Here is a 12073-nt window from a genome sequence, read left to right as displayed (position 1 = left end):
CCACCACCACCACTACTACTACCTGCCGCCGCAAGAATGAATGTTGATATAGCCGAGCGCAACAAGAATGCTATGACCACACTGGTAGAAAAGGTGGGTGGGGTAGAAGGGGTACGAAGGAAGTCGCTCTGGGGAGCTACAGTTCTGCAGGTCTGCCTTGAACACACCAAATATCTATTCCATATTTATTTAATTATTAATCCTTACGTTTCGGCATTTAAAATAGTTTGAATACAAACTACCTCTACGGTACCACTGCACATTTACTCATCACGACAGACAACACTAATTAGTCCTGTCTTCCTTTCTCCGCACGAGTATAAGATAACGCTGCTCTTTTGCCTCTCTCTCATACAGCATTTTCGATGTCTCGGATATCCCTGTAACGTCATCCATACTCCATACTAAACCAATCTGTATCGTATGCAACAGCACAATCCTTTTCTTTTTTTTTTAATTGGTTATTTTACGACGCTTTATAAACTGCTACGTCTATCTTACGCAGGGCTGGGCAGCAAGAGCGGATTTTACTCTCTCACGGGGAGCCATATGATTTCTCTTCATCCGCTTTCTTCCCCGCCGAATACCGCGCAGCGTTGATTCAGTGACGGATGAATATTAAGCGTCCCCGTTTAGAGTCTGGATACGCTCTCGATGCCCAGCCCTGATCTAGCGTCTGAATGAGATGAAGGTGATAATGTCAGCGAAATGAGTCCAGAGTCCAGCGCCGAGAGTGTCCTAGCATTTGCTCTTAATGGGTTCAGGGAAAACCCCGGAAAAAGCCTCTACCAGGTAACTTGTCCCAACCAGAATTTGAACTCGGGACCGATCGTTTCACGATTACGCACAATCCTCTGTCCTCTACTTATTACTATTATATGGCCGTTTTAAATAAAGTTTAACTTCCATCCTAAATTGTAAATCAATTATATTGCGATAATGTATGAGGATCTTTCAAATCCCGTTAAGTCCACCCCAATGGATTCACACTCTGGAACATTACATGAAACTTCTAATTCAGTTATTTTAATTTGAATATAGCTTTCAGCCAGATGTAGAACTCTTCCAAGAGTCTCGTTCGGTTTCTAAGTCAATTACGGCTGAAAGTGGACTTAATGGATTTTGTTTCGGAGCTCCTCATAACCTGTTACTAATACAATAAATTTTATTCCTGCTGCCAATACATGGAGACTATATTCTCTTGAATGGGACTATAATTTGCAATCGCAAACAAACAGTGGAACTACCTACTTATATTTCATATAAATTTAGTTCTTTTTTTAATTTTGCAACTTTATGCGAATCTGGTTATGCGATGTAGGCTGACAAGTTCCAAAACTGCAATTTTTACTTCAATGTAATATTTTAAATCAGGCTGTTTGGATAAAATACTGCATATTACTAAAAGTCTAATTTGTTATACTCTACTTTTCGGAGTTCTGTCATCTACTTCAAGTCGAAAACCTCCAATTTTCGTTTTCCATAATCCAATTTGCCGGACGATTCTAAGTAAGCGAAAATATGAACTAGGAATAGTTATCCTTGAACTAGCAAAGATAATTATTTTATGTAATAGCCTTCTATATTTCTCTTAGTAAATGTGGCTTCATAATAAATAATTCTTACTTGTGTTCTGAACATGTTTTAACTTAAATATAATTCGTATTAGAAAGAACTCAAGCATAAATAATTAATTCAAGACTCCAATAATTAAATAATGATGAGGACAACATCCATTTCAGAATGGAGGGATGTAAGGAAGTCTTATCCCCCACACGACGGCAATACATAAAATCATTCGAGCAGGGTGCGCACGCTGGTGTACATCGAGATACTTCGTGCTCCACACTTCAACATGACGACGTTCAGAAACAAGAAGACGTTTCTAGTTTTCAACTTTATCTTGGGTATTGGTGGTGTTCCTATATACAATGTACCCAACTCATTTCTGTACACATTCTTCGGAGTAATTGTGATATTTTCTTACTTGTCCACAATATCTGCTATAATAACAGATATATATGTTCATTTCGACGATTTGGATGAAGCCGCCGGTTCCGTAGCTCTTTTGCCTGCATTTTCATTGTGCATTTGGATACACATTTATTTGAGGTAACTGATTTTTCTTATATTTATGTAATACTATAATAATACTGTAACGATATTAATTATAAAATCGGTAAAATGAGCATCTGAGAATGTGATGCATGAAAACTTATATCCTGTAAATTAAACCTGCATTACCGCTTAAGCAAAAAATAGGAAGTATGAAGAAATTCGTATTAACAGTATCAGAACAGAAAAAAAAAATATGTTTTGGTTTTCAAAATTTCTGACGTTGTAAAGGAGAAATCGTATGTGCAACATCTGCTCCAAAATTGTAAAATAGAAAGTTGAGTCAATTTGCGACAGAAAACAAAAAATTATAAAGAATAATATTATTAATAACAACAGTAATACTGATAATTAGATACTGCGATTAAGTTGCAACACCGTATACAGATATTAATTTCAATTTTAAAATGTATTATTGGATAAGGTTTTATATACTATTTTGAAATTTGTTTTAGGAAAATCGCACATATACTGGGTGATAAATTAAATATATTTTAAAATCTGCGCATAATACAGTAAAATACTTTTTATATGTTTCGAACTTACGCGGTTTTTCTAATTACTTTATTATTATTATTATTATTATTATTATTATTATTATTATTATTATTATTATTATTATTATTATTATGTTCCGGAAAAATTCCTAACCTTTCCATATGAATTTATTTCAGATACAAATTTTTCGTTTATTCGTTCTCTTTATTACAAGATCGTACTTTAAAAGTTAAACCACAGGGGATTTTATATGTTTTAAATCAATTTGGTTATAATTAGGGATAGACTGAGATTGTAAGAACGTGAACACTTATCACTGTTTCTGGGTATAGTTCATTGCTTGGAAGCTAACACATGAAGCAATCCAAAATAAACGACAATTTTTGCAAAATAATCATATGTTATTCAATAATGAACACATAGGAAGAAAAAAAGTGCTTATTAATCATGAAGACAATTTCATACAATTTTCTGCAATGGAGTTTAAAATGTGACATATCAGCCAGCTTTGGCGTTGACATACAAATTATCTTACATTCTTAAATAATATTTGCTATAATTTGGATACTGTATTACAGACTCAAAAGTGACTTAACTATAAAGTTTACATTTGTCTCTTAAACTTTTATTAACTGACTTCACTATTTCTACTTATACAGTATAGTCTTCAGTTTTTATGTTAGACATTATAAAATGTAATTTCAGTTATTTTTTGTTCTCACTCTATACGTATAAATGATGCACTGTATTTATATCTTTGTACATTTTATTTGAACGTAACACATCACAGTATAACGTAGAGCTTATTCCTATAATAATTTAAATTTAAATTAAGTGCTTTTAATTTGAACAATATAGTGAATATCAGGTTTGGATAAATCCACACAACTATGTGGTTTACTAAAATCCTATATTCTTTCCAGAATTCAAAGGAGACGTTTAGTGAGTTTGCTGATTTCTGCTGATTGTTTCACCTGGGAAGATTTACCTCTGAAGGATCCAGTTACTGGGAGCACAAGTATGACAGCAATGATACCTCGAATCAAGAATGCAACAGTTATGATCACAGTCTTTTGCATCGGATATTATTTGATTCTAAGTGTAGCACGAATATTCACATCAGAAGAACGTTTCCTGACAGTAGATGGCTGGTATCCGTATGATTGGAAAAAGAGTCCGGCTTATGAAATAACCTTCATCGCTCAGGTAGAATTCTCAATTAAAGTTGGCTACTATATATTTCAAAATAAGTACATTCATACGGCACTCTTAATTCTCAGATCAATATTTTATATATAAAAATTATTAAGATTATTTTTATAATGAATTTACTTCTCATGGAAAAGATATAGTAGTGTTATTATTCAATGTTCCGGGAATCATTTGTATTTGTGACTATTACGATGATTGGCAACGTCTAATCATAGGCTATGAAAACTTTATACATATTTTTAAATTTTATTTGCTTTCTATTAGTCTGAATTTTTATAAATATTTTGCACAGTGAAAATTAAAATTTGTAAATTTATACACACAAAATTGCGTCGAATTCCATGTGATATTAAATATTTTGTTTCTTGAAGTTTAAATAGAATCAATATTCACGTTATTGCTATTGCAGACAACATTGTTGTTTGACCAAATAATTATCAGACATTTCAATGACACAGCTGTGATTACTTCGAAATGTATCTATGTTGCTTACTCTTAGCGATGGACTATGAATAAAATCACACTCCAGTTATGAGGCCAAATCTTAAGTGTCTGTTCTAGAACACGATAAATTGTTTATCTGTATATAGTTATCATCTGATAAAGAACTAGGATTCTCAGGCGTTCCGTAAAATACGGGATCGTGCCGTTTTTTGCTAATGCGTCCCGCTGTCCCGAGAAAAGTCTTCGGGACAGCTTTCCGTCCAGTATTTTAGAGTTAAGTTCTAAATTGAGAAAAAACGGAACAGTTACGCTGTATATTCTATATTACAAATTACAAACACCGCACTTTACCATTGCAGGTGAATGTAGATAAACTATTATGAAACAATATTATTGTGAGTCATTAATTTCTCGAGGTGAGTGATGGTAACACCAAACGTTTAAATGAAGCCTCGGTGGACCTTTTTAAAAGTACCGAAGGAGAACTCTCAAATTTGAAGAGGTTAGTGGAGTTCATTATGTGTATCCCTGGAACAAATGCGTGTGTGAAAATATAACTTTCTCGCATGAACGCTCTATGGACTGAAAATAAAAATAAATTGTCTTTAAAAACAGTAAAATCAATGTTCGTTGTAAAATGCTTTTTGTAGTGAAGATTGTGTTGCTTTTCATGACATGATTCTTCAAAATATACTATTGTCCTTGCTGTGAACCCCAACGCAACAGTGAATTTATCCGATGCTACTGGGAAACTTTTAATTTAATACCACGGTGGCAAAGAGTTCAATAACATTCATTTAATCTATTTATGAATTAGAATATTATTACCCTAAACTTTCTCGTAACTTTACATTTCCTAAATGGATTATGATGTTACCCTAATTATACGAAAGAATTTGTGGTCGAAGAAAACTTTCTGAAATTAATAATTGCTAAAATTATTAGTTACATTTAACTTGCTTTAAGAAGTTTAAGCAATAAAAATACAAAACTGAGACATTGTTTTAGCTGCTTTATTGTGAAATTAATAATTATTAATACAGCAGCAACGAAATTTATTAATACGAAATTACTTGTAATTATAAAACACATGTAAACAAGCCAAAAATATCTTTAAAAGAACGAAATTTTACTTGAAAATCTAGCCTTAAATATATTCAAAGGACTACAGGAGAGAAATAAAAGCATTTTTCATAAATTTTATTTACAACAAAACAATTCCAATTTTCATTCGGTTTACATATATTTATCCAATTACGTTTTGGAAATTTTATGATTAATTATATCGAAAATAGTAGGCCTATTAAGACGGTTGACAAACGGAATACTGGTAGATACTTATAAAGGGGAATACAAAACAAAAATTAAGTTTCTTTCATATTAAAGTATTTGAAGATATGCATAACAGTCAGTGTATTTCTAATCTCAGCGGACTGGTGGACATCAATGACGTCACGCTGCAACGAAATAGGAAAAAAAAAACCTGCTGACAGGTTAAAAGGATAACATGGCGGCTGTACGAGTTGTTGCCTGCGCTATGCTAGCAAGATTTTGCGAAATTGTCATACTGTTGTCTCGCTCAAAAAAAAAAAAAAAAGAGAGAGAGAGAGAGAGAGCAGAAAGAATTTATTTCTTGAACCAGTGGTTGACATGCTCGTTTATAAGCCATTTACATATTTTTTACGTTGTGCTCATTACAAACAACACAAGAGAAGACATCACTATGACACAACAGTGCACGATGTCATTTGTATGCCAATTCCCGCCCTTCACAAGAATCAATCAGATTCACTGATGGCGGCTGATGGACACTGCCACCGCCTCTACACGCTGATGAAAGTTCTGCTACAGCGCTGGAACATCAATGACGTTATCGCTGAAACTCGGAACACCATGATGCCATCTGATTAATTACCTTTCACATTCGGAATATGCTCAGTGTTTTTATTTTTGTTCTACATGGCTTCGTTCGATAGTGATCGCTTGGGAAAGATTCAAGCGTGACGTCCTTCTGCTTGCCTGACATAGCGATAAACAGAGTCGCGCGGTGTACTTGTAATAAGTGTACTGCCTAGTCCTAACGAGTGGTGTACAGTATTTTTACATAGTTAATGTTTTACTGGGTTAAGAAAAGGTTTTAATCCCTGACCAGGAGCAACATTACATTCATTGCATTTCACTGCTAAAGATTTCGACGAATCATAGTGTTTAAAGTTAAATTTAATGAAAAAAGAAAAACTGCGTGGACCTAAGCTAAAATCAAACACGGTTCTCATCATACAATTGAATAAAGTGTCGAGTATCAGTATCGGTAGTTCTACTTCAACTTTCATGGTTGTAGTTTTGACGAATATGATAGTTCGCGATCAGTTAGGATTGAATTAAAGAACGCAAGGAAGAAGTGAGTGAAAAATTTTCGGTACCAATAATAATAATAATAATAATAATAATAATAATAATAATAATAATAATAATAATAATAATAATAATAATAATACTTACTTACAAATGGCTTTTAAGGAACCCGAAGGTTCATTGCCGCTCTCGCATAAGCCCGCCAGCGGTCCCTATCCTGTGCAAGATTAATCCAGTCTCTATCATTATATCCCACCTCCCTCAAATCCATTTTAATATTATCCTCCCATCTACGTCTCGGCCTCCCTAAAGGTCTTTTTCCCTCCGGTCTCCCAACTAACACTCTATATGCATTTCTGGATTCGCCCATACGTGCTACATGCCCTGCCCATCTCAAACGTCTGGATTTAACGTTCCTAATTATGTCAGGTGAAGAATACAATGCGTGCAGTTCTGTGTTGTGTAACTTTCTCCATTCTCCTGTAACTTCATCCCGCTTAGCCCCAAATATTTTCCTTAGCACCTTATTCTCAAACACCCTGAACCTATGTTCCTCTCTCAGAGTGAGAGTCCAAGTTTCACAACCATACAGAACAACCGGTAATATAACTGTTTTATAAATTCTAACTTTCAGATTTTTCGACAGCAGACTGGATGATAAGAGCTTCTCAACCGAATAATAACACGCATTTCCCATATTTATTCTGCGTTTAATTTCCTCCCGAGTGTCATTTATATTTGTTACTGTTGCTCCAAGATATTTGAATTTTTCCACCTCTTCGAAGGATAAATCTCCAATTTTTATATTTCCATTTCGTACAATATTCTGGTCACGAGACATAATCATATACTTTGTCTTTTCGGGATTTACTTCCAAACCGATCGCTCTACTTGCTTCAAGTAAAATTTCCGTGTTTTCCCTAATCGTTTGTGTATTTTCTCCTAACATATTCACGTCATCCGCATAGACAAGAAGCTGATGTAACTCGTTCAATTCCAAACCCTGCCTGTTATCCTGAACTTTCCTAATGGCATATTCTAGAGCGAAGTTAAAAAGTAAAGGTGATAGTGCATCTCCCTGCTTTAGCCCGCAGTGAATTGGAAAAGCATCAGATAGAAACTGACCTATACGGACTCTGCTGTATGTTTCACTGAGACACATTTTAATTAATCGAACTAGTTTCTTGGGAATACCAAATTCAATAAGAATATCATATAATACTTCCCTCTTAACAGAGTCATAAGCCTTTTTGAAATCTATGAATAACTGATGTACTGTACCCTTATACTCCCATTTTTTCTCCATTATCTGTCGAATACAAAAAATCTGATCAATAGTCGATCTATTACGCCGAAAACCGCACTGATGATCCCCAATAATTTCATCTACGTACGGAGTTAATCTTCTCAAAAGAATATTGGACAACATTTTGTACGACGTCAACAAAAGTGATATTCCTCGAAAGTTACCACAGTTGGTTTTGTCCCCCTTTTTAAAAACAGGTACAATTATGGACTCCTTCCATTGTTCTGGTACAATTTCCTTTTCCCAAATAGCAAGTACAAGTTTATAAATTTCGTTATATAATGCACTCCCACCCTCTTGTATTAATTCTGCTGGAATTTGATCGATACCTGGAGACTTGTACTTTTTCAGATTTTCTATCGCAATTTCGACTTCTGAAAGCGTGGGTTCGGGTATAAATGACTCAGCAGTTTGTAATAATAATAATAATAATAATAATAATAATAATAATAATAATAATAAAGATCATGAAGATATCTCTGTTTTAACGCACTTAAATGTAGCACAAAGTGTGGTGAACTTCTTAAAAACTGTTCAGACTTTCCACCCGTATGAATGGCTGACAATCGGAAATGCTTTCTGAACAAAGTGAAAAAAAATAATGACACTATATTATCTAAGTTCGGACAGTGACAATGTCATTGACACTGAAGATGATGTTACCAAATGTGAAACAGAAAATAAAATGTTGCATGAGTACTACTTCGTGGCATGGAGTAGTCTGCTACTGCTGTTTCAAATTTTCCGTGCATGAATCGGAAAAGTGAAAGAAATAAAACGTTATACATATGGCACAGTGTGCGCGTGTGTGTGTGCGTGTGTGTGTTTGTGATTGTGGTGATGTTTCTTCTTGGAATTCTCAGCCTATCTTCGGAAAGCGGTCGTAAGGAAATGTACAAATCGCATCAGCTTTGTTACTCTCAGGTAGGCCTACAGTACAGTGTATAGAGCTTTCCAATCATTTTGTAGAATAGTGCATGTGGTTATGGTATCGAGGACAGTTTTTGATAGGTAAGGTACAGGGACATCATTTTATTTTTACTTCAATTTTTATTGTACCTGAGTTTTTGAATGTACTTCACTCCCACCCCCTCTACTAGTAAACTTCCAACCGTTCTTCACACAGAACCAAGCGTATACAGTCAAAGGCGCCTTACAGTCATAGTAAACACAAACATTACTGAGTTAGTAAGTATAGTTACGTTCCAGAAATATGTTCGCTTTCAATATTGAATCATATTCTCGCACAGGTAATGTCGTCCGTTGCCTATGTCGCATCCCGGTTTCGCCCACCCACTTCTGCCCGTCCCTTTGTGGCTGGGCTGTCTTAGCTCTTTTCTGAAAACATTAATTTCTGTTAGGAATTGGACGTCTAAGTAATATTATACAACTGCTTAAAATAACTTAAATAAAAGGGCCTCGTTAAGTAATTAACTGTCACGTGATTTCCCCCCTTTCTACGATCCTGTGGCATAACCACTTGGACGGACAGTAGATAGCATGTGTGAGTAATTTTATCTGTGCGGGTCGGGCAGAAGTGAAGATTGAATTTACGGTACGTAAGGTACTCTTTTATAGAGCAGGTATAGAATTATTTCACCGTGAGTTACTAGTACGAAGGACGAAACTGGCAATTGGAATTAGATGCAATAGTATATAGTGCGATAATATGCGCAAAAGGACTGAAACCTGTATCGAAATGAATTTAAAAAATGTATTTAAATATCCATATTATGATTATTTTTCAATCTAATTTTTTTCTCTATATTGTACGCTAATGTGCTGTAGACAGTAGCCTATAATATACATTGCATAATGAATGCGCTCGCATGGATAACTCAGCTCGTGAGTAAAAACGCTTATTCTTAATACAGTACTGCATTTTTATTAAACAAAAACCTAATGAAAATTATCGAACTCAAAATCGCGATATTTCCTAGTTTACGTAAATGGATGAACTACTTTTCTTCCCTCCTATACCTAGTAAAGTGATTTGTTTGTGTTTTACGCCAGTATCATCGAACTGCAGTCGTGGAAGGGGATAGCAAACTATGTTTCCGGTTCTCTAAAGGTATAGCCAGGTTAATATTAAAAATGTTAGTAAAAATAAAATGATGTCCCTGTAGAATGCCACCTGAAAACATTATTTATCGCTGTTGTGATGAGTGATGAATAACACGCAAGCGATGCACTGTACTATACAGTAGCCTAGTTATGACGAGCAGAATGACGTCACAGCGTGTGCAGATTCAGCAGGATAACATTCTTATCGTTAAAAATATAAACATGAGAATTTCACAACGCGTCTTAGAATTTGGTCATCTACTCGAATCAATAATACACTCTGTTCCAATTTTTGTGTTGTGTCCCCCTAGAAGTATAGTATATAAATAAGTGCATATAAAATAAGAAGAATTTTATTTGAAGTTCGTTTAATGTTATAAAATAATGAACAGCTTGTAGTTAATAAATGTATTTTATTACAGAGAAATTTAACAATTTGTTGCGTCTATGACGAAGCAGGGCTTCTGTACTCCACTTTCCAGAGTAGAATGTAGCTGAATTAGAATCCTCCAAAACGAGTACAGTTCATCGATGACAAGTGATTAATCCACGATCTTACTTTATGAACATCATCATCTTATATGAAATGCATTATATTCATGGTAGCGATGTTATTTTTGTCATAATCTGGTAATCGTGTAATCAATTTAGTGTGAAATGGTAATTGAAACTAAATATTAATTCTTCAACAAGTGTATAGTTCAGTACGAAAGTTGACATATCTTTCGTTATTCACATAACGCTGTAACAGACGCAACGAAATCAAATAAGGATCCTGGGAAGCGTCAAAATGTAAAAAATAACATTTTTTATTTTTGCTTTATAACTATTTTTGTTAGCATTCTGAACAAGGAAATGTATATATATATATATATATATATATATATATATATATATATATATATATTGCTATCAGAACACATTTACTGTATAAAACGTAATGTAATTGGAGTGACCATCCCGTTCAATTCGTTCCTAAATTGTTTTTTCAACTTTATTAAGTGAAGTAAAACTGACTTGATAATAATACTTAAATGTAAATGCTATGTTTAATATAATTTAGATATTCTGTCAGGAGGATAACAATGTGAATTCTACAGACTAATTATGGATAATTTTAAATCACTTAATGCTGCACGTAATAACGTGTACAATGCCAATCAACTGTGAATTTGTAGCAGAAGTAACAAATTTAATATTAATGTTACAGATTATTAACACTATTGGTTTGGCAACAATTCTGTACGTATTTCCACCGCTTTACGCCACGTTGGTGCTCATTGCGTGCACTCAGCTAGAAAAAGTAAGGAGTAAATTGTCGAATATTAAACAGCAACTTAATTTGTCTGAAGCTTTGGTTGCAGTCGACGGCGAAAACAAAGTCACAACTTATAATGAGATTTTTGCACAGATGATGGAACAATTGATCGACTGTATTCGACTTCATCAAGAGACAATCAGGTACATTTATTTTGTAACTATATCAATCCAATCGCCATGTCAACAAATGTGTCATACTCCTCGTTCGTTATTTCTTCAAGCCATTCTGATCCTTCTTTCTATATCCATTTAACCAATACCTTCTGCTAATTTAGTTTCTCTTTATTTTTATCTATATTTTCAAATCTTTCTAATTTGTGATTACTTTTCTGTTTCATTTTATTATATTTTCTCACTATCTCCAAAGTAGCTATATAGGTGTAACTACCTCGTGTTCCGAATACACAGTACACTGCACAAATTATTTTCTCTTCACTTTCCTGTATTTATTGATTTCAAATACTAGAGTTCTGCGTTTGGTTACCTAAAGTCTCCAAGCAACCCGCAACAGTGTAGATATGTATGGAGTACAGCTCGGCGGAGTCCAATGTTACTTCGTTCAGGTCTGCTGATCAGAGAACATACGCAAACAAATCAAAGCTAGGAGGTTGGAAATGAATGTTCCAATAGAAGAATTTGGCAGCGAGCACGTTATTAAGAAAGAAGAAAATGTATTTTATCAGAAAGAAGAAATATTGTTTAACATAAAACACAATTTTTACAGTCATTGATTGTAATATGTAGGGATTCGTAAAATGC

The 12073-nt window shown here is 34.2% G+C and overlaps 1 long non-coding RNA gene across 1 annotated transcript; it reads left to right on the top strand.

Moving 5' to 3' along the window:
• The first annotated feature begins 1820 nt into the window (after window positions 1–1820).
• Window positions 1821–11451, top strand: LOC138704303 (uncharacterized). The gene is made up of 3 exons (XR_011333306.1): window positions 1821–2112; window positions 3537–3819; window positions 11205–11451. It is a non-coding gene; the product is annotated as an uncharacterized lncRNA (long non-coding RNA).
• Window positions 11452–12073: the final 622 nt, after the last annotated feature.

Source organism: Periplaneta americana, chromosome 8 (assembly GCF_040183065.1).
Source record: "Periplaneta americana isolate PAMFEO1 chromosome 8, P.americana_PAMFEO1_priV1, whole genome shotgun sequence".
NCBI lineage: Eukaryota > Metazoa > Arthropoda > Insecta > Blattodea > Blattidae > Periplaneta > Periplaneta americana.
This window is presented reverse-complemented; position numbering and strand designations above follow the sequence as displayed.